Raw genomic sequence first — 22997 nt, 5'->3', positions numbered from 1 at the left:
GAGGGTTCAGGAGCAGGAAGCTGCTGGGAGCCACCAGCTCGAAGTCCCTTGCTTGAGGCTCGTCACTTGATTTATCCGAACGCTTCAAGGAAGGGACTAGAAGCATGGCGGCCAAGGCCTGTCCTTGGCCCAAAGGGCTGGGATAGTCAGTCCATGGATGACTGGATGAGAACCCTGCTGGCTGAGACTGTACCAGTGACTTCTGGATTGTCACCGCCTCTTTCACTGAATCCCAGGTGCCCCTGCTGACCTCGGGTGGCCTCTGTCTGACTCCAGGCTCCTGTGGCGCAGAGGTAAGGACAGTCCCGGGGGAGAGTTTGGCGCAGTGCTCACCCTCCAGTGGGGGTGAAAATCAGCCATTCGCCTCGGACAAAGGAGACTCTTGGCAAATTTCAGGGGATTCTTCCTTCCTTTGTGATCTCCAGATCAGGCCAGAACCGGAAGGAGTGAGTTCTACATTCTCCCCCAAGTCCCACCTGTGGTCACGGTAGGAAGCACTGGTAAGTATAATGCTTGACAGCCTAGTGTTGCTTTGTGATGTGAAAATTCAAATCACCAGGAAATGCTGGCATTCTTTCTCTTCTGTCTCCCTCCCCATATCCCTTCCTCAGAGCGTCTCTCTCTTCTAGCTCTTCCTCTGTTGCCTAGTTTCTTGGTGAATTTTAAGTCCCTCAAACTTCCTAGCTCTGAGAAAACTCTCTGGTTGAGGCTTGGATTTCAGAACTTTAAAAAAACCACGTTGAATCCTTAAGGAGTCTACAAGGTGGGGGGTGGGCAGAGATTGCTTCTCAATTTGAGCAACGGCAGGAGCTGGGGGGACAAATATTGGGACCTCCGGCCACCAGCACCACAAAGTTACATGGGGACTGCTCTCACCGCATCCCCCAACTTCCAACCGCTCCTCGAGAAGCCCCAGCAAGTTCCAGAAGTTGGGCAAGTTCGAAAACTGAGTTTTAATTTCAAGACTCTACCTCTGACAGGCACTCCCAAGTCATTCCCTTAGGCTTCTACTATAGTCGAAACTAAGATTCAGTTAAGTTCTCTGAAACACAGACTTTGCATTTTGGGACTCTACTTTTCTCCAAATTTCGCAGTGCGGAGAAAGAGTTTACTTCCGCTGACCATCGACCGGAATGGAAACATCACAGAGCTTGCCAAGCTGGCCCCTGGCATGCATCAGCACTTGGCACACATGCACCCACCGAGCAGGTTTCATGCCATCTGAGCACTGAGATGGCAGGGTGGGTGACTTTTAACATGCCCCTTTTACAGGAACACAGGCCACCACCCCTCCCTCCGCATCTCCAGCATCTGTGACACATGCAATTGCTAAAGTACTTTCACAGACATATTTCATTTCCCCCTGGCCATTATTCTGTGCATTATCCTGGGCAATATCCTTGTCTCACTTCACAGGTCAAGGCCATCCCCAGGGCCACCCTACCAGCCCAGGAGTGGAGCTCCTGGAACAGTGAGGCTGGAAGTGCCTTCGGAGATTACCGTGTCAACCCTCCCCTGTGCTATACATACGGTCAACCACCCCACCAAAGAATGTACAGGCCCTGCAATTTGCTGGTGGCCTAGCAGGACAGGAAGTCAGGTCGTGCCTGCCCTACTTCCACAAGCCCCTCAATACCCCTCCCTTCCTGGGCCCAGGCACTAGGCCAATGTGTTCACCTCCAAAGCCAGGTGCCAGCCCGGGGAGGAGCCACGTGTTCCGCTTTTGAGGAATTGCCAGGGTGCGGCAAAGAAGGGGTGTGTGCATGTGAGCTGGGAGAAAGGCGGCTGGAGTCTTTGGCTATGCAACAAATCTTGGGGCTGGGAGGCAGGTCCAAAGTCAGTGCAGATGCGCTGGCTTTACACATCGGAGTGTGCTGCAGAAGAGTTGTGGGCCAATCACTGTTTTGTAAATTGAATCTTGAACCCCCCTGAGGCGCCATCTATTGCAGCCCCGTGAGAACTCCTTTTATGAAGCAAAGAGTCTTCTTGTAATGCAAATCACCAACCCTTAATTGGCCTGCTTGGTAACTCCAGTGCCTTTAATTGCTTAAGAGGGCCATGTCCCTTTGTCACCAACAGTATGTTTTTATTTTGTTCTGTACAAAGCTGGGCAAGTGCCACCATCAACTCAGACCTCGCTGCTGCTGCCTCCAGACCAGAAGGCCCACCTGGGCCCTGGGGCAGACTCAGTGGGTCCGCCGCCTCCCCACCCCAACCCTGTGGAGGTCTGTGTAGAGCAGTTCATCGGGAAGCTGGGAGTGCAGGTGGCACTCTGTACCACCTGGAGCCATCTCCCAGAGAGTGTCCGTATCCTCTGAGGCTGGCGAAGAATACCAATTGCACGGTTACTGGGCCCCCTCAGGAGCCCACAAGAGGAAATTAAAAGGCACACACACGCCTGGAATAAAGGGCCCTCTTCTTGCAGCTAATCACCAAAATTGGTCACTGGGTTGTCCCCTCCCCCATTTGGAGAAAGAACATGGTCTTTCTCTTGTTCTGCTCTGTCTCTGCATTCTCAGAAATGTGCCAGGGGGGCTGAGTTTTGCATGGGCTCCCCCTCCCCTCGGCCTTGCTTTTCCCAGCAGGGGAGCATCAGTTTGTCCGGTTTGACACAGGACACATCTGATCACCTGAGGCTCCAAGGCCACACAGGTGTGAGGAGTCACCTGGCATCCTCAAGAATGCCTCCTGCAGGGCCCTTTGCAGGTTGTAAAATGCTTCCACTTCCCTCTCTGCATGTGTTTCACACCCCATCAGGCTCACTGCTGCTGTTTTTACCTCCGCGAAGGGGCCTGAAGTGACAGACGTGGTAGTCAGAGCTCAAGCCCAGGACTTCAGTTCCAGGAACCGGGTGGGGACCCTGTGTGCTTCCGGCCTGCTGCCTCCTGCTGGGGTGTGTTTCTGTAGGGTCATGACAGAGCCCCTTGCAGTTCCTTAAGAAAGTCTGGGAAGCCCTGAGGGCAGAAGCAGGGGCTTAAAGATGCTGGCCCTGCTGGGAGAGGCCCTGGGGGCTTTACTTAACACTGTGTCCCAACAACCAGTACTAGCCAGGCACATAGGAGATGCCTTCTCAAATCCTGCTGAAAGCAGGCAGGAGGGAGGCCTCTGGGAAGAGCCTGCCCACCTGAGGGCCTTCTCCAGAGTCCTCCCTTTCCCCTGCCAGGCTAGTGATGGCTTTTTAACACCTGATCACCGGCCCCACTTTTCTCTTGAGTGCTGGAGAGCTGATACAAGCTGTGGTCTTGCCTCCAGTCATGGCTGTGGGCACTTAGCTCTGTGAGTGTCCTACAGGGGCTCAGCATAGGAAACACAGGTGGGGTGGCCCGTGATCTTGGAGGTGATGGGAAATCCTAATATTCATACTGTAGTGTGTTGAATGGTGGCCCCCAAAAGATATGTGCACCTAGAACCTAGGAATGTGGCCCTATTTGGAAAAGAGCCTTTGCAGAAGTAATGAAGTTAAAGATCTGGAGCTGAGGTATTCTGGATTACCCAGGTGGGCCCAGAATCCAATGACAGTGTCCCTGTGAGAGACAGGCAAGGGGAAAGTGGAAACACAGGGGAGACGGCCATGTGAAGATGGAGGCCGAGGTGGAGTGATGCAGCCACAAGCCAAGGAAGCCTGGGGCCAGCAGAGGCTGGGAGAGGCAAGGAAGGGATCTACGCTGGAGCCCTCCTAAGGAATATGGCCTGGCTGACACCTTGATTTCAGACTGTGGCCTCAGAGCTGTGAGAGGATAAATACACAGATACATGTATTCCTGCATAAATGAATACATTTCTGTTATTTTAAGCCATCAAATTTGTAGTAATTGGTTAGGGCAGCCACAGGAAACCAACACACATACACACAGCAACAGTACCAAGGAGAGGGAGAAAGAAGAAGGAGAAGGAAGAAAGGAAAAAACAACACCACAATCAGAAGCAAAGCTACCATTCGCTGAGTATCTACCAAGGGCCAAGCAGATGCCAGGCCCAGGCAGGTACCAGGGCCAGGGAGGCACCAAGGGCCAGGCAGGCACTGTCCTGGTGCCCTCAGAGCACAACCCCATGCCATGTCTGTACCATAGGAAGCAGGTCCTTCCCTTAGCCCCCTGCACAGAGAGAGGTGGACCCAGGGTGGGAACGCCAACAGGGGGACTGCAGGCCTCCCCGCTCATGCAGGTGGGGGTCACAGCAGGACTGCTTGTGGGCCCAGCCAGCAGTCTGCACTAACTGCCCACTTCAGATGGCGAAGGACAGGATGAGGGTTCTCAGAGAGGCACAAAGAATGACACAGAGTGTCTGCGAGTTCAGGAGAGAGACCCGGAGGACGTGGCCATGGACCTGGCCTTCAGGAAGGGGATATGGATATAGCCCAGCTCAACTGTGCCTTGCCCATCCCTCTGCAAACACCCCAGAGCTGGCCGTGGGGGAAAGTGGGAGCGTGGGGCACACGCAGTGCTCCGATGGACCTAGCACTGGGGTGGGCCTGCCCCACACCGTTTTCACACTTCTCAGTGATCAGCCAGAAACCTGGGCACACCCCCGATGCCTTCTCTCCCCAGTCTTTTTTCTCTCCACAGTCTCTCAACAACCAATCCTGTCAGTTTACTTCCTAAATAGTCCCCTCCTGCCTCTGGCTTCCCTGCCACTGCAGTCCAGGCCTTGGACCCTCCCAGGGCTGGATGTGGCTGCTCCTTTCCCTTGTCCCCCATTTGTACACACAAGCGTGTCTCCTGCACTGACTCCCACGGAGCAGAAGAGCGTCACCAGGATGTTCCAGTTGCATTACTTACTCAGCTTGCTCTTGGTGATGGCATGATTCGGGCTGGGAACTGGAGCTACAGGGGTCGGGAGGGGGCGGAAGTGTGGCCTGTGACTGATGGATGAAGCAGGCTGTGCTGGCAGAGTGGTTGGCTGCACCTCAGCCGCTGGTGGTTGGAAGCCTGGCTGCAAAGAAGCCTTTCAGAGCCTCATGCTTTCTCACAAGTTAACACCAATGTTCCTCGCTCTCCATGGGCACCTTCAGGGCCGTTTGGCTTCTTCTTTATTTCTGTCTGAAAAGCCATTAGGAAAGTATTTGCATCTTATCAATCATACTGTCTTAAAATTGAGGACACAGGTTTTGGATGGCTGAGAACCTTGACTTTGGCTTGGTGTGCTGTTCAGGACACCTGGAGCAGCTGGTTGGTTATCTTCGTCTGGAACAGTCAAATACACCCACAGCAAGTTTTATATCTTTCTTATTCAAACCCTTGCAGGAAAAGTAAGTTTTTATGGCAGATACAGAATCCTCTAGCCTCTAACCCTTTGCTGTGTTTTTATAATATAATGATTGAGAACGGAAAATGTTTAGGAGCTCAGCGGTCCCATCAGAGCAGAGCACTGCCCCACATTATAGCCTTGGTTTCTTTCTATCATGCTTATTTGCACCCAGGTCACCCAGGACCAAGCCTTGAGCTCCTGGAGGGCAGGGATTCTGTCTTTTACACTGCTGTCCCCCGCAATGGCTAGCACACAGTAGGCCTAGCACCCAGTAGGTGCTATACATGCTGCGAACTTAATTGTTTGACCTTCGAGTGTGTGTGTCTGTGTGTGTGTGTGTGTTTTACTAAGTGAATGAATGAATTAATTGGGAACTGAGGCTCAGAAAAGTCACAAACTAATAAAAGGCAGAGTTGAGACACCCCCTCCTCCCACTGATGTCAGAGTCCATGCTCTGTCCGTTCCCCACACCACAGTGACGGGCAGGATGGAGTCTTTGGGCTGACGCTCCTATGGGAGCAACTGTGAAGAGCCTGAGGGGCTGAGAAAAAGCTGTGGACAGAGAGAGCAAGTCTCTAAGTGGGGCTGTGCGTCCTGACAAGCGGGGCTGAGTCAGGGGGCTTCTGGGGACAGACTCCAGCATTGATGTGTAGCTGGGGTTTGCGTGTGATGTCTAGCTGTGGGCTTCGGGGTCAGCCTTACTTTCCCAACAGCTAGAGGAGCCGAAAGGATGTCTGGCCTTGGCGAAAGCAAGGGGGAAGCAGGAAGGGGGCGTGCAGGACATCTGTGAAGGGTGACGCCATCTGAGCAATATCTGCACTTATCTCAGGTGTTGACAGAATGAACCCCAAGTCCCTATGCCGAGACAACTGCAGGCCTTCAAAATTAGGCAAGGGGGATGGATGCCTGAGAGACTCTGGACCGGGGGCACCCTGCAGAAAAGGGGCTGCAGGAGAGGCCAGGGCAGAGGTCAGGATCTCCGGATGTCATCTGCTATGCTGGGTGAGTCTGGATCCCTTCTCTCTCGGTTGGCTTTCCTTCACTTTTCCCTCTTAGAATTGGAGACTTTCCTTGCCAACTAAGCAGCAAAGGAAGCAATAATATGTACACACGTCTTCAACCCAATTCAACAAAAATCATTGCATATCTTACCATGTGCGAAATGTCAGGGACCCAAGGGAAAGTTCAACTCCATCCCCTGAAACAAGAGAGAGACCCCTGATTAGGTGAGTTGGCCACAAGGCTAACTGTGATCTTGATATGGACCCTTAAGAAGGGACTAGACCAGAGGGAGGGTGTCATACTCAACTCTGCTAATCTGGGAAGGCTTCTAGGAAGTGGTGAGGTTTGAGCTGAGCCTTGTAAGATTGGAAAGAAGGCACACAGGTGTGCAAAAGTATCCCAGGCAAGGAAGAAATGAGCAGAAGCCTGGGGGCAGAGGAGGGCAGGGTGTTCTGTGAGAAAGGGGCCAGGCTGGGAAACAAATGTGTGTGGGGACGTGTGAGAGGTGGGGAGAGGGGTGGTACAGAGGTAGGCAGCTCAGACAACATCTCACAGGCACCAGGGAGCCAAGCTGGCCTTTGGGAAAGCACCTCTAGAGGCTGAATGGGGGAATATACATGTATTTTTCTTCTCTTTCTCATTTCCTTTTTTTCCTTTTCCCCTGGGGAAGCTGAAGCTTTATTTAAGAGAGAAATAACCAGCTCAGAGGAAATGCAGATTCCAGTTTCTACCACACTAGAATTCAGGTGACATACGGACCGGCCGGCCACTCCACACCAGCCACGTGGCAGGAGGGCCTGGTCCATCAGTAGCAGCAAGCTCTGGGAAGGCTGAGCGCAGGAAACTGTGTGATTCCCAACACTCCTAATGTTCCTAGTGATACGTCCACCTGGAACTCACGAATGTGACCTCACTTGGAAAAAAGTTTTTGCAGGTGCCATTAAGGTAAGGATTTCAAGATCAGATCCTCCTGGATTATCTGGGTGAGCCCTAAATCCAATGACAAGGGTCCTAAAAAGAGAAAACATGGAAAGGAGAAGCAGAGATTGGAGTGACACAGCCACAGGCCAAGGAACACCTGGGGCCACCAGAAGCTGGAGGAGAAGACGCAGGAGGAGCTGCCCCTGGAACTTCCAGATGGAGCATGGCCCTGCTGACACCTCATCTCAGCCCAGTGATACTGCCTCTCTCTCAAAGACCACGCATGGTTCCCCATCTGAGTACCCCAGTGCAGTGCACTCCGAGAAGGCAGGAGCCATGTCTTACTTGCCGTGGTAGCCCCAACATCTAACACAAGGCTGGGCATGTACTGCGGACTCAGTCAATGTTGAGTGAATGAACGGGGGCAATAGCCACGTGTATACCAAACTGTCTGCAGATGGATGGATATGCCTCCCATAGTCATAGGCTGCTTGTCCTTTTGTGTTCCTTGATGAACAGATCATAAAAGTCCCACTAGTTGCTGTTATGTGACATCTGCAAAACGTTTTGATATTGGTGTGGAGGTGAGAATGGCAGATGAGGAAATGAGGCCCAGCCCCGTGATTCTTCCTTTCCCTCACAGCCTGTTTCGAAGCCAACTGGAGAAGCGCCAAGGCACAGCCTTCCTCCAGTGCAGCATCTACTCGTCCTGGACCCTGACCAGCCACTCTGCCAAAGGCAGCGCACCAGGTAGACAGTGGTGGTGTGGGTGGCTACAGGGAATTGCAAGCAGCCTTCCTGCAGACAGCCTCCAGCAGGGGCCCGGGAGAAGCCCAGTCAGTTAGGAAATGTCCCAGGTGCCTCCAGTCCCATCTGGCCACTTCCTTATCCTCAGCCCCCTGGCCAGTTTATAATCTGCATGCTGGGAAGAGTCTAGCTGAAAAGCTTGTTCCCAGGAGCTTTCCCCATATCCTGTCTCGAGGTGTCTCATCCTTCTGCCCACGGTAATAATTTGTCATTTGTTTGTCAATTCTTCTTTCCACGTAGTGGTTCCAGGAGGGATTCTGAAAACAGGCTTTGGAGAGCTGCTCAGGTCCCTTCCAGTCCCCCAGGCCAACGTGCTGGCTAAGGAGAAATGGCTTAGGGAACTTGCCTTAAATAGTCTGGCAAACAATTCTCCTTTCTCTATTCATTAGGGATATTGCACTTAAATACCCTCTTTGTTTCTTGGGATTTGAGTCCCCAGCCAAGGCAGGACATGGGGACTGACAAGGCTGGGGCTCAGGAGGGAGGGAAGGGCAGCGGAGGTTGCTCCATTGAGATGTATCTGCACAGCCCAGAGAGGAGCCTCGACACACTGGTGTTTCGCAGCCTCCTCTGCCTCCAGCTCTTTCTCTTACCTCGGAGGCGCCCCAAGGGCTTTATAAGCTCAGAACTGAGGTCCTAGGGGATTTTTTTTCTTGAGCCGCAGAGCCCAAAAGCTAAGATCTGGAGTCAGGTAGCTCTCAGATCTCCTGCTGGCTTCTTCACAGACCAGCTTAGGGGCCTCAGACAAGGCCTGTCCATCAAGGCGGGGATGCTGTGAAGAAAGGCAGCCTCATAAGGTGGTTAGCAGGAGGCTCTGCTGAGCAGGAGGGGGACTTGGGGCAGGTGGGTGCTGGTTCTGCTGCGCCCAAGACCTGGGCCCAGCACTTCTTGGCTGCTGGCCCTCACACAAGTGTGCTGGGCCCAAGGGACCCAGTCAGGCAAACCCTATCTGAAATGCAGGGGAAGGAAGAAAGGTGCCCCTCCTCAGCTTTGTGTTAACTTACCGATATTAACATATTCCCAAGGCAGTAAAGCTTCTTTAACATATCTATGATCGGAATTTCATTCATTTTCTTGTTTCACAGTCTTCCTCCTGTTCTCACCATGTGTTCACGGATGTATCTGAGGAAAGAGAAAAAAAGATACAAAGCTTCTATACAAATTAGCTATATTTTCTTTTTCTTTTTTCTTTTAAAAGATTTTATTGGGGACTTAGGGGAGGGGAACAGTGTTGGGGAATCGGGAAAGGGGAACAGACAAGGTGCTGTCCTTTGGTTCTTCAGTCTAGTTGTGGAGGACGCAGCTTCACTGGCCCATGTTGGTATTTTTATTGCGCTCTTCCCCGGTGAGGCAGTCGCTGGCCGGTCTCTGGATGGCCGCTCTCGGCGGCTCACGGCAGCCCAGCTCCAGGTCGAGCTGTTGTTCACCGTCTTAGCTTTACAGGGCATAGCGTCACTGGCCCCCATGTGAGATCTGAACCAGGGCCGTGCTGCTCAGAGCTGGCATCCCAAGCCAACTTTTACCCAATGCGCCACTCAGCCGGCCCAAGTTAGGTACATTTTCGTTCAGTTTGTCAAATTAGCTATATTTTCGTTCAGTTTGTTTTAGGAGCATGAGAGGTTTAAACACAAAGTATCCAGATTACATGGATTAATTAGAAGTTTTACGTTAAAAAAAAACACACCAAGAAAATAAGTTGCAGCTTAGAAATCTCAGACGGCTTTGATTTTCCGCTGCTAAGCTATTCAAAAAAAATAACAATTGAGATGTGAACAGTCAACTGATTCTATGCATACATTAGAGCTATCAAAGGCAAATGTTTGCTTTTAGATTGTGATGTATGGGAGACTGAGCCATAAACTCTGGGATGGAGATGTTAATTGCGCTAAAACCTGAGCTTTAATCAGGCGCCAGGGCAGGATGGCCCTGGGCTTCCTCCCTTCCCCCACTGCCATGGGACTAGACGGACAGACGAGGCAGGCGCCTGATGCCTGAGCGCGTGGCAAACAAGACCATTAGAGTTGTCAGACTCCGCAGAAACCCCCCACCAGGAGCTGAAATGCACATTGCTGGGTCCCCGTAGCAAGGCAAAGCTCTCCTGGGAGGGGTGCCAGGTTTGGGTTCCTTTTCTCCAGTTAAGTTGTGAGTGCGTGCAAACTAGTCTTACTCCAGGAAGAACTCAGTTGTGTCTACGCACGTCCTTAAACTGTCGCCTGTTAGTAAGTTGCAGAGACGGCAGCCAGTGCTCCGAAAACCACAAGCAGGCTCTGCTGCAAATTGTTAAATGCTTATTGATAAGCGTCCCCAAACATCACCATTATAGCAGACTAAATACAAAGGCGTCGGAGATGCAAACAGCTCACAGTGGAACTGTCTTAATATTTGCAAGTTTCTAATTTGCTTCAAGAAAACTAGGTTCAGACCCTTAAAGGTGGCCCTAAGCCCCAACCCAACCCCCACTGCCCACCTCCAGCTTAACCCGTTGGTGGCCTCACTCCCACCAATGGCCCTCCCTCAAAGAGAGGCTCATCCAAACCCCCTTCCGGCACCAACCCCACAGGGGCCTCTAAGGCCTGGAGGCTGCGGTGGCCTTGGCCTGCAGCTGCACAGGGGGAGCTGGGCCAGGGTGTTCTGGGCCCGGGTGGTCTACACGCCACAGATGCTTCTAGGAGCTAAGGCAAGCGGAGAGTGGGCTTCTATGCCTGTGAACACCGCCTTCCTGCACAGATGGAAGGTGCCCTGGCCCTGAATCTGGCCCCAACTCTGGCCCCAACTCTGGCCCCAGCCTGTCCACTCTACTTCCGATGGGACCTCCAGCACCTTCTACAGCTCCTGGGACAGGGCTAGGAACCAGCCCCCCTTTTCTAAGGTGTGAAATGCTTTTGCAATTGCCAGGCCACATTTTCACAGGCTTCCTGCATCCTTTGGTTATCTTGATCCACACCATCTACAGCCCAATTAACATATGAGAGCACAGACCTTGCAAGCCATCCGGTAGCTATTCTCTGGGCCTCTCAGGGCCCATCCCCAGTGCCTCCCACCCTTGGCAGTCTTGGCTCAGTCTGTGACTACTGATTATTTTTTACTTTCAAGGCTGCAAATACACCAACTCTTTTAATCCAGAGATTCATGGCTGTCCCTGGGGGGGTTAAAATATAAATAGCAGTCTCTGAGCACGCTAATAAATAGATGGAGCCAAGCAAACAATTTCTCCGCTGGCCTCCCAGCCCCTCGGCAGACCCATTGGGCCGTCTGCCTTGCTAATGTGCCCACCAGTTTCCCTGGGCACGCTCTCGCTCTGCCAAGGCCGGGAGAGTGCTTGCAAAGTGGGCTAAAAATAACACGAGCAAGAGACAGAAAACAAGCAGCCACCACCCAAGCAAAGGACACTTGCTGTTCAGGGACCAGCCCTCAGCCTCAGGGGTCCACACTGGGTGGTCCAGGAGGTTGCTTGGCCTCCCTGGACTCTCTGAGGTATGCCCACAGTGGCGTGGCCCTCAGGGGGGAGGGCAAGCTGGGGACAGGACTCTATAATCCCCACACTAGGGAGGAGCATGCTGTCCTTGGAGCTGTGATGGGACTGGAGATGAGGGACAGAGGGACCCAAGGCTGGTACTGCCGTCCGTCCCTGTGCAGCAGGTGGCAGCCAGAGCTGACCCAGGGGGGCCCAGGGGCCGTGGCGCACCTGGAACCCTGAGCCCGTCGGTCCCCGGAAGCCTCTGGGAGGGACAGGCAGGGCCCTTTAGGTCAGCCAGGCCCCAGGCCCAAGCTGCTGACAGGTGGGCAGACCAGGCCCCCAGGGCCCAGGGCTGTGCCCAAGGTCACATGCACGTCAGGGCCAGTCCAGGGTCCCTGTGTCCTCAGCCAGGACTCTCAGCCAGCCCTCCCCAGGCGTCCATGGGCCCTGGAGGACCTGACAGCCCCCTCCAAGCTCACCAGGAGTAACAGGTCTAATGCTGGGGCCTCCGTGAGATGTTCTCCTTGGGGACTCATGGCCTGTCCTGCTGACTCTGGTCACCTGCTGAAGGTGGCATCCACTGAGCACTGGTCCCCAAGGACACAGGACGCATCTCAGAGCGGTTGCCCTGGCCCTGAGTTGGCCCTGGTGCTGGCTGATGGAGCATTTACAAGGGCTGCTCAGGGAAGCTACGGGCGCCCCCTCCCCCCCTACTTCGCTCCCTCCCCTCCCCTTCCATTTCTTTCTGCTTCCCAGGCTGTCAGAGGGTCTGCTCCCCATGAGTGGGAGGGCACCGCCATTTGCAGCCCAGTGGATTTCCCAGCCTCCTCTGCTGCTGGCCCTCCCTGAAAAGGAGAGCAGGCCACACTGGTCGCTGGCCCGCAGGCGCGTCCCAGCCTGGCGAAGGCACACAAGGGGCTTCTGATGTAACCAGTGGCCCTACTGGCGGAATCCCTCCCCAACACAGCACAGAGACAGCTCAGCTGCGTCCCCGGCATGGCGAGAACACACCGCAGAGACACAGCCGCAGTCCGGGCCTCTCCTCCCCTCTGAGCTCTCTTCACCTAGCCGTCCAGGGAAGGCCAGTGGGGGCAGGAACCCTGGCCAAGGACAGGCCTTAGAGGGTGAGACCTCCAAAGGATGAGCCTGAGGATGGAGGCCCGAGGACAGGAAGAGGACAGCCTGGCAGGGGCCCCTGGGACCCACTGGGGGCAGGCAGCTGGGGACCCCTTGCCCCTCCTACTAGGGCAGCAGAGGGGCCCAAGGCCCCGGGCACAGGGCTCCAGTGATCCAGAGCGGTTTGGCTGAACTAGAAACTTGGTGGCTATGATGACAAAGGAGAGGTTGAGGGTGGGAGAGGGGGCTGTCACTCCCCTGGGCTCCCAGCACAGGCTCGCCAGCCCTCTTTCTCCCCTCAGCGCTCTAGTTGTATATCCAACAGCCTGCTGAACATGTCCACCCAGATATATCCTAAGCTTCTCCAACTGTGGTCAAACCAGGTGTGTATTTGTTTTGTTTCTTGTCACTAGTTCTGGAGATTTTCTAGTAACCAGTTGTTTGGCTCGTTATAGACTTCTTTCTTCAGCTGGTTTCTTTTTTTTTTCTTTTTTAAGATTTTTTTCTATTGGGGAATTGGGAGGACGGGAACACTTCTGTGGAATTGGGGGAAGGGGAACAGACAAGTTGCTGTCCTTTAGTTCTTCAGTCTGGCTGTGGAGGATGTTGCCTCACTGGCCCAAGTTGGCACCATCATTGCTCTCTTCCCGGGCGAGGCAGATCAGTCGCTGGCTTCTAGACGGCCGCTCACAGCGGCTGCTGGCCGCTCACGCTGGCTGCTGGCTACACACGGTAGCCCATGGCAACCCGCTGCAGCAGGGGCTGCAGCCTATGCCGTCGCCGGCGCCGGCGACTCACGGCAGCCCAGCTCCAGGTTGAGCTGTTGTTCAGCATCTTAGCTGTAGAGGGCAGTGTCACTGGCCCTCATATGTGGGATCCGAACCGGGGCCCTCTGGCATCCCAAGCGAGTTCTTAACCATCGCGCCACTCGGCCGGCCCCTCAGCTGGTTTCTTGGTGCAAGCACAGCTTCAGTGTCAGGAATGATTCCCCAGGGCATAGGGCCTCCCACAGACCCCCCCCCTTGCAGAGACACAGAAAGGGCAGCCCAGCTCAGTGTTCTGGAATGGGGGCTTCCCTCTCAGCTGCCTGTAGGATTGACTTCCGTGAAAACTGAGACTTGTTTATGACAAGGTTGCCCCCCTCGTTCATCGGACCTCAGCTCTACCGTTCATATTTGCTTTTTTAGAAGCAAAGTTTGGAAGGATCACTGTCTTTGATTTCTTCTTGGCCTCCAGGGCCCGTCCTCTTCACAATACCAAAAGAAAAGATCAGGAACCAGACCCCAGACCCTTGCCTGTGAAAAGGCTTCTGTCCCACATTCCTGAAAGAGTTGCTGACACCTAGAAGCAAACAAGTCGGTGGAGAGACAATTAGGCTGATGCAGACTCACTGTATTTCCAGTCCACTCCTTTTTAACTGCCTCAGTGCCAGCTGTAGTACCAGCCCGGGGAGATGAAACTGAACCCAAGGATTTCCCCAGCTATCTGGAATGAAGCTTTCACTTCTATAATTAGAGTCCCAGAATGTCAGGGCTGCAGGGGCCGTTAGGATCAGCTGGCCCGTCCCCATCATGGAACTGACAGCCAGGCTGGGAGGCCCAGCTGGAGGCCTACCCCCTACTTCCCTCCCTGATAGGGCCCTTCCTGCTATAGCTTCTGCCACTAGTTCCTTCCACCGCACTTGTCTTTTCTTGCAGACAGGGCAGGTGCTCACTAGTCCTTGGTAAAGGGGATCAGAGCTCTGATGCAGGCTCCCAGGGTACGAGCCTTGTATCCACCAAGCAGTTAGCCTTTTCAGTAAGTGGATGTCAAATGTCCTTCTCTAGAGACCCTGACACTCACAGGGGAACACTAGCACCTCCACCTGGCTTTGACTGCTCTCGGTCATCTGGCCTCTCCTGGTATCCTACATTTTTCTGTGCCGGACAGCTCTGTTCCCTGAACACACCATGGAATTTCTCACCCCGGGGTGCCAGCTGTTCTTTTAGACCAAGATGCTATTTAATTCTGGCTGTCTACCAAGACCCTTCTTTTTTGTCAAGGCCCGTCTCCTGGATTCTCTCCTCTGTGAAGCATTTTCAAAGACAGCTCCATCAATGTTCTCCCTCCTCCTACAATTCATTCATTTATGCCACAGACATTTTCAGGGGCTCCCACCATGTGCCAGGCACTGTTCTAGTACAGAGGATACAGAGGTAACAAGACAGATGAAAACCTCTGCCCTCACGGAGCAGATATTCTAGTGGGGAAGGGAGGCAATAAAGAAGTCAACTAAAGGATGGAGAATTTTACAGGTGAAATTAGCTTCGCCTTCTGTCCTCTTTGGACCTTGGTATCTCCTTGTTGCCCTATTTTCCTCCGCCCTGTGGTGTGGTTACTCTGTTTGTACGTCTGTCTCCTGATCACTAGGGGGTGAACTCCATGAGAGTCGGCCTAGGGCCTGTTCTGCTTGTGCAGCAAAGCTGCTGTGTTGGAAGGTTGCGTGGCTTGAGCATAGGAGTTCTGAGAACAAAAGTCAACACTGGCTCTCATGCCACAGAACAAATGAGAGGTGGCTATAGAAATTCAAGGTCTCAACTTCATGGCCCGTGCCTCACTTCAGCCTTATTTGATTGTGGACTCTGTCTTTTAGGGGAAGAGGTCTCCAGGGGCCCAGCCTTACTAACTCAGCCCCTCACACCCAGGACATAATCTCACAGCACTGTTGATTTGATTTCATCTGCATATATCAGTAGTACTCAGAATCAGGGGCTCTTGTATTTCCATACAGGAAAAAAAAATAAAAAAGAGTGAACACCAGTTCCTCCCAGAACCCATTCTTTATTAAATATGTGCTGGAGTTAACTGGTTATTATGTTGCCAAATCCCTTTTAATTATTTGCCAAAGATTTTTATACTATTTTTAACCAAGTGAATCTTATCCCAAATCTTAATTGTATTTGATGTTTAAAGGACTAAGGGAGTGATTTTATGACCTACAATGCGAATGGCCTCTTTTTAAAAATCCAATTGGTGGTGTGATTGAGTTGCAAACATTATTTTAGTCTTTTCACAACATAATCTGCTATGGGATTTTATTTTTCCAAGGGACTTGATTTATCTGCTCTTCACACACATTCAGTCTCTGTAAATATGCTTTTGGCTTTTCAGTAATAACATTAGACCTGAAATGCTTTGGCGCATATCAGCACGGACAGATCGAGAGGAAGGTTGCTACATGCATTTAAACATACTACACCAACGGAAGAAAGAACATTTACAAGTATTTACAAGTATTCACTGTACCTTTCAGATACATTTCACAGTGTTCCATAGATTAGCCCAGGGCTAGCTGTTTGGTTTTTGGTTTTTTTTAAAGTTACTTTTCCCTTTAGTTTTGGTCATTCTTTTTGTTGCTGCTCTTGTTTGAATCTGTCATTGTAACCATGGAAAAGGCAGTTGTTTATTTATCAAGTTGTGTGCTTTAGGATGTCCTCATGATCCAACTGGATTCAGACTGCAAAGCAAATCTGATCAACAATGTCCAGAGGGTGCTGAACACGGCTCAAAGTCTCACTGCAACTCTCAGGAGCCCCAAACCATGGGCAACCTGTCACTGCTCAACAGCCCTACTGAGCGAATCTGTGTCCAGTCAGGACTACTCTGATTGAGTCTCTGGAACACTAACTGAGCTTTCAGGACTCAATGGTGGAAGAAACACACTCCCCCAACGACTTTATGGGCCTCTTTCATCAAACCAGAGTCCTCTCTGTTTCTGGGCTAGAAAGCTTGGCATCATTTTTCAGTCTCCAACGCCCTCCCTCTTCCTGTGACTCATAACAAAGTACCATCATTTCAATTTTCTCTTTTAAATGTCTCTTGGACACATCCGTGCCTTTCCGTTTCCACAGCCACCTCCTTCATCCAGGCCCTTGTGATCTTAGTTTTGAACCACTCCAATAACCCCCACATTCTCTTCTCGGCCCCATGCCCCCATGCTGAGACTTGACTCCCAGAAATATCTTCCTAAGACACTCATCCAGAATCTCTCCTTGCTTCCTGACATGCTGGGGGACCCCTTTGCTCCCCAGATCAAGTCTAAGCCTTTCGAACTGATTTTTAAGATCCTTACCAATCCGGCTATACCTAACTTGTAACCTTCGAATCCCTCATGAGCACAGCCCGGGCCAATAACTGTTGAGAGACATCTGCCTGCTATGGTTTCAGTACAAGGGTGGATAAATAGACTGATGGGATAGACGAGTGAGCCCAGAGACAGAGCCATGCATATAGAGTCTGATTTACGAGAGGACGCATTGCACAGGAGTGAGGAGGGAATAGTCTTCTCAGTCAATTGTGCAGGGATAATAGGGCATCCATAAGGATAAAAAATGAAATAGGACTCCTACTTCCCATCACACACAAAAAGCAAGTGCAGGCGGATTAAGGACTTAAATGTGAAAGGTGAGCCTATAAAGCTTTCAGAAGATCATAAAAGAGAATATCGCCCTGACCTAAGGGTAGGGGAAGATTTCTTAAACATGGCAGGAAAACCACTAAGCATAAGGAAAAGATGAACAAGCTGGACTACATTAAAATGAAGGATTCATATTTTTCAAAAGATAGTATGAAGAGTATAAAAAGCAAGCCACAAATGGAAAAAAAGCGACCTGGAACACATAAAGCTGACAAAGGGCTTAAATCCAGAATTTTTTAAAAAAAAGTCCTACACGTTATTAACAAAAACACAGACGGCCAAATAGAAAAATTGGCAAAAGACTTAATAGGTAATTGACAAGCCAGGAAATCCAAATGGCTAATAAATGTGTGAAATGCAGTTTGATTTCTAGTAATGAGGAAAATGCACATGAAAGCCTCAAAGAGATGCGCTACTTACCCACCAGAAGGGCTAAAGTGCACAAGTGTCGGTGAGGATATGAGGCCCTGGAACACTCACTCATACACTGCTTTGGGGGTGTGCAATGGGATAGGCGCCTTGGGAAAGTTTGTATTATCTAGTAAAGTTGAAGACAGCCACACCCGATGACCCAGCAATTCCACTCCTAGTTGTATATACTAGGGGAGTGAGTACACACGTGCATCAGGAGACATGGACAATGAAATTCACGCTGTACAGAGCCTTGAAACCACCCAGCTGTCCATTGCAGTAAAATGGGTAAACAGAGTGGCGCATTCATACGAAAAGTAAAGTATGACAGTGAATATTGAGGCATCTTAAAAGCACGTGAGAGGGAAGTGGATTGTGCGGGGCCAGGGGCAGAATGTTATAAACTAAATATGTGTGTCCCCAAAGTGATGCTATGAGGAGGTGGGGCCTTTGGGAGGTGATGAGGTCATAAAGGTGGGGCCCTCATGAATGGGCTTAGTGCCCTTCTATTATATAAATGGGCCCCACAGAGCTCCCACATTGCTTCGTCATGTGAGGACACAGCTAGAAAATGGGCACCTGTGAACCTCACCAGACCCAAATCTGTTGGTGTCTTTATCTTGGACTTCCCAGACTCCAGAACCGTGGGACATAAATGTCTGTTGTTTAAGCTGCCCAGTCTATGGTATTTTTGTTATAACAGCCCAAATGGACTAAGACAATGCACTGAGATATTTTCTAGTATCTACTTCTTATTCAGTTTCATGTTTCCAAATATACTGGGGGTGCCAAAAAATGTATACAAGTGGACACTGGTCACCGTTGCTGAAGCAGTAGTTCGCCGTCATCAGAAGTGTCTGGACGCTGATGGGAACCACTTTGAGCCCCTCCTGTCATTGCAGATGTCAAACGTGACTTGTATTCGTCTTTTGTTGTCGGTATATAGTGAGTATTAGAATTTTAATAGTTTTTTCCTTTCTTAAAACGTGTCTACATTTTTTTGACACCCTCTGTATGCACGAGACTTGCTAACTTGATTTTAGGACAACCTTCCATCTGTCACAGGTAGCAGTTTGAATAGTTCTAGATGCTTCCAGTTCATCCAGCTAGCCCCTAAGCCCCAGGACCCCATGGGGGTTTTAGAGGCTTGTGATGATTGTCTTCCTCCAAGTGGCTTCCTCTGCGTGTGGACCCCTGGAGGGGCTGTGTTTCCCCCTGCTGGGAAGGCCAAGACATCACACCCTCCCCCAGCAGGGAGGAACCCAAGGCCCTAAAGCGGAATCCTCCTGGTGGCTCCTCTCTGCCACAGCACCTAGGACTGCATAGTCTAGGGAGCCAGGACTCCACAGGGAAGGCAGTGACAGCACTCACTTTTGCCTATTATTTACAACTGCTGTGGCAAGGCAGGTACCGGCAGCAAGGGGCCATAAGCTGGTCTGAGGAGCCTGGGGGACAGTGCGTCACACTGACCCAGCCAAAGGGCCAGACACTGGACTTCGGTTCAAAGTCTTTTCTAGTTGAGAGCCTGACTTGGGACTTCCCGCTTGGGGAGGCAGGAGAAAAATGACAGAGGATTCAAGTGGTCAAATAAGCCAGCAAGGCCTTCCCTCAGCAAATGTGGCAGGGGTGATGTGATGGCCAGAATCGAGTCCCCAGTTATTCAATCAAATACTAACCTGAGTGTTGCTGTGAAGGCATTTTGTAGTTGTGGTTAACATCTACAATCCGTTGACTTTTAGAAGCCTGCTAACCCTTGATAATGTGGTGGGCCTTGTCTAATCAGTTGAAGCCCTACAGGGCAAACACTGAGGTTTCCCAAAGAAGACTGTCTCCAGACTGCAGCATCAACCTCTGCCTGACTTTCCATCCTGCTGGCCTGCCCTGCAGATTTGGGACTTGCCAGGCCCTACAATTGTGTGAACCAGTTCCTAAAAAGCTATCTATCTATCTATCTATCTATCTATCTATCTATCTATCTATCTATCTACCATCTACCTATATATCCATCCATCCAACCACCTCTGTCTGACAGAAAAGTTCTGGGTGATATCAGCCAAGTTACTTCTTTCAAAACCTCAGCCTGTTTCTGTGGAAAATGGAAAAATTCACCATCCTGGCTCCGTTCGGGACTTGGCGTTCATGATCAGAATTGGAAATGACAAGCCCAGCGGGAAAGACCCAGAGCTGCATTCTGATGTCTGTGGATCCTGGGCATCGTTGCCTTTGGGGACCCCTTCCTCAATAAAAAGAAAAGTAAATAACAAGTATATGTTATGATTGTATTGGTATAAAGATGGCTATATTAATTCATATTAATGTATATTCATTCATATGAATAAGATATATTAAAATATTTTCTTCCTTTTAAAAATTCATTTTGTCTTCCGACCTGAAAATAAATTAAAATACTTTCATGAGCCCATAAAAGTGCCATGGCCCTAGTGCCTACTGGACCTAATGGAGAAGTCAACCCAAAGGGGGACTGGGGCTCACTTGCCCACAGCCCTGAGACTCGTGCCAGCCCCGGGACTGGCTTGGAGTGTGTCCAGGCCAAGAAGGAGCAACCTTCTTCCTGGAATAGCTGAGTCAGCACCACGAATAGCGTGGACTGACTGCTATTCACCTCAGTCAGTAAAAATAAGTCTATTGAGTCCCGCGGAAAAAGATAAAGTCTTACGATCTAGATGGTCAATTATGTGAGAAAGAACAAGGTCCATGAGAAAAAGCAACAATGCTTCTTTATTATTGAACATTCTTGTCATTAGAGCTAGCCTTACGGAGCACTTTATTACAAGTTGACCATCGGGCTAAACCTCGATCCTTTCATCTTTCCAGGAAACCCATTTTAGAGAGCAGAAGTTGAGGCACCAGGCTGGCAGGGAGTGCGGGAGTCAGGGGGAGTGAAGGACATAGAACAGAAAGGACTCAGCAGTGGGGGAGAGGGCCTGAGGGCGAGATCCTCAGGGTGTTCCTATGTTCTCATAACTTGCCCTTCTAAAACTATCTTCTATGGATAGTTTCATAAGCTTGGAACAACAGCACAGAACCCGATGTAAAAGTTAACATCTTCCTTAACCCTTTTCAGGAAAAGAGCCTGCTTTTTCAAGTGATTTTCATCTTCAGCCAACAACAGGGCCCATGAAATAAGAACATATTTTGTATGTTTCCTGCGGTTGAACTGAGTTTCGATGACCCATCTGGAAGGCTCTTGGAAGTTGTAGGATTCAGACTCCTTCCCACCTTCCCCAAGGGTCCTCCAAGAAAACTGCTTCCTGACTCCAGGGCAGACAGGCCCCAGGGGCCAGTGGCTCAGTCTGGTGGGCCTGGAGGTTCAGAGGGACTAGGAGGAAGGCAAGACTGTTGTTAGCAGCCGCATTTTATGCACAAGGCAATGGCGGCTCCAAGGGTTGAAGGAGCCAGGCAGGGTGATTCTAGCGAGTCCCAGCTTAGTCATTTCTTAGCTGCATGGCCATGAGCAGATCACTCCACCCCTCCAAGCTGCTCTTTCCCTGTGCGACGCCCCTCCCAGGGAAAGGAGCTGGCACGGGCTACACATGCCCTTTGAGCCAGGGCTTCCCACATACTGTCCCATCGAAGCCCAGCAGCAGGGCCAAACACGGCCAAGCCCACGGTACAGACAAGTAGGCTCCCAGAGCCCAGAAGCCTTGGAACATAGAGAGAGGGGCAGAACAGCTCAGAACTGGCAGGGAGCCTGCTTCCAGCCCTTGACTGGCCTTCCCAGGGCTCTCCCTGCTGCTTTTTAAATTGGTGGTGGTGGTGGTGGTGGTGGTGGTGGTGGTGTGTGTGTGTGTGTGTGTGTGATGAAATTTGCCAGTTAACATTTTTAAGTATATAATTTAGTGGCATTACTTACATGAATGAAGTTATGCAACAAGCAGCACTGTCTCATTCCAGAACATTTCATCACCCCAATAAGAAACTCCATATCATCAACCAGCCACTCCCCATCCCCCCCCCAGTCCCTGGCAACCACTGATCTGCTTTCTCTCTCTGTGGATTTGCCTCTTCTAGACATTTCATCTAAATGGAATCATACAGGATATGGCCCTTTGTCTGGCTCTTCTCACTTAGCATAAATCTTTGAGGTTCACCCACACAGTAGCACCTATCAGTGCACATGTGCAGAGCTGTACTTCCTTCTTTTTTAAGGCTGAATAATATTCCATTATTTGGACATACTGCATTTTGGGTTGTTTTGCCTTTTTGGCTCCTATGACTAATGCTGCTATGCGCCTTAATTGTTTGAACACCTGTTTTCAGTTCTCTTTGTTATGCACCCAGGAGTGGAATTGCTGGGAACTCTATGTTTAACTTTTTGAGGAACCATTAATTGGTCCTCCACAGTGGCTGCACCATTTTATTTTCCCACCAGCAATGCATGAGGGTCCCAATTTCTCTCCTTTCTCATCAACACATACTTTAAAAAAAAATATCTCAGTGGGTGTGAGTTGGTATCTCATGGTTTTGATTTGCATTTCTCCAGTAACTAGTAATGCTGAGCATCTTTTCATATGTTTGTTGGCCCTTCCCGTTGTTCTTACGATAAAATGAAACATCCCTATCAGGGCCTCACAGGACCTGGTCCCTCCCCTCTTGCAGCCTCCCTGTGCCCCACTGCATGCCCCTGTGGTCCTGCACTTCACTCTGGGCGCTGGCCATACCAGCCTCCCTCTTCTGCACATGCCTGCACACACGCCGCTCCCTCTGCCTGCAATGACCCGCTTCCCCCAGCCCCGTCCCTGCGGGCTACCTCCTCGTCCTCCTGTCCTACATCTGTCTGCCTGCCCACCACACCAGGCTGACCCATCGGCATGCACAGAGGCCATCATGCACCTCCCCTTGCTGTACCTCTTCCAAGTGATGATGGGTTTCCTGCTCCTTGCAGCTCCTGACTGCATGTCGGGGCTGTGGATCCAGCTCCTAGATGACTGCTAGACAAACAGTATGTTTGGGTCCGAAGCAGCAGACAGAAGTCTGGTGTGAAGAACTGGAGGATGTGCAGGCTTCATAACAAGAGACAGGCACCCCTGCCCAAGGGGCCCAGGCTGTCCTGTCTCGGGCAGGAGCACAGACGAGGCATCCCCAACATTTCCTGTTGATATCTTTGGAGTTGACCATCGTCAGCTGGGGTCTGTTATGACTCATGCCCTTGAGGCAGGATGCCTCTTGTTAGTAAGTGACTCATGGATATAGCTCCTTAGCCTTGACAGCCGGCTGGGCCTGATGACATGGAGGAGATAGCCCCACATTGGTAGCCAAGAGCCAGAGTTCCAGTCCCAGTCTGCAATGACTTGCTGTGCAAGCCGGTGCCCTGGCCTCTCCAATCTGTGGAATACGTCAAAACCACCTGTGGAGTCCTTTTTCTTTTCTTTTTTAAAAGATTTTTTTTATTGGGAAATTGGGGGGATGGGAACAGTGCTGGGGAATTGGGGGAAGGGGAAAAGATAAGGTGCTGTCGTTTTGTTCTTCAATCTAGTTGTGGAGGACGTTGCTTCACTGGCCCAAGTTGGCACCATCATTGCGCTCTTCCCGTGCGAGGCAGATCAGTCGCCAGCTTCT

General features: G+C 51.0%; 1 long non-coding RNA gene across 1 annotated transcript; it reads right to left on the bottom strand.

Moving 5' to 3' along the window:
- Positions 1–4783: 4783 nt before the first annotated feature.
- LOC109396231 (uncharacterized) lies at positions 4784–22698 on the bottom strand. Its single transcript, XR_002126823.1, has 4 exons — positions 22287–22698; positions 8982–9099; positions 6400–6445; positions 4784–5183 (listed from the first exon to the last, which is right to left on the bottom strand). It is a non-coding gene; the product is annotated as an uncharacterized LOC109396231 (long non-coding RNA).
- Positions 22699–22997: the final 299 nt, after the last annotated feature.

This window comes from Hipposideros armiger, unplaced genomic scaffold, assembly GCF_001890085.2.
Source record: "Hipposideros armiger isolate ML-2016 unplaced genomic scaffold, ASM189008v1 scaffold_509, whole genome shotgun sequence".
Classification (NCBI taxonomy): Eukaryota; Metazoa; Chordata; class Mammalia; order Chiroptera; family Hipposideridae; genus Hipposideros; species Hipposideros armiger.
Note: the sequence above shows the minus strand (reverse complement) of the source record. Positions and strands in the feature narration are given on the sequence as shown.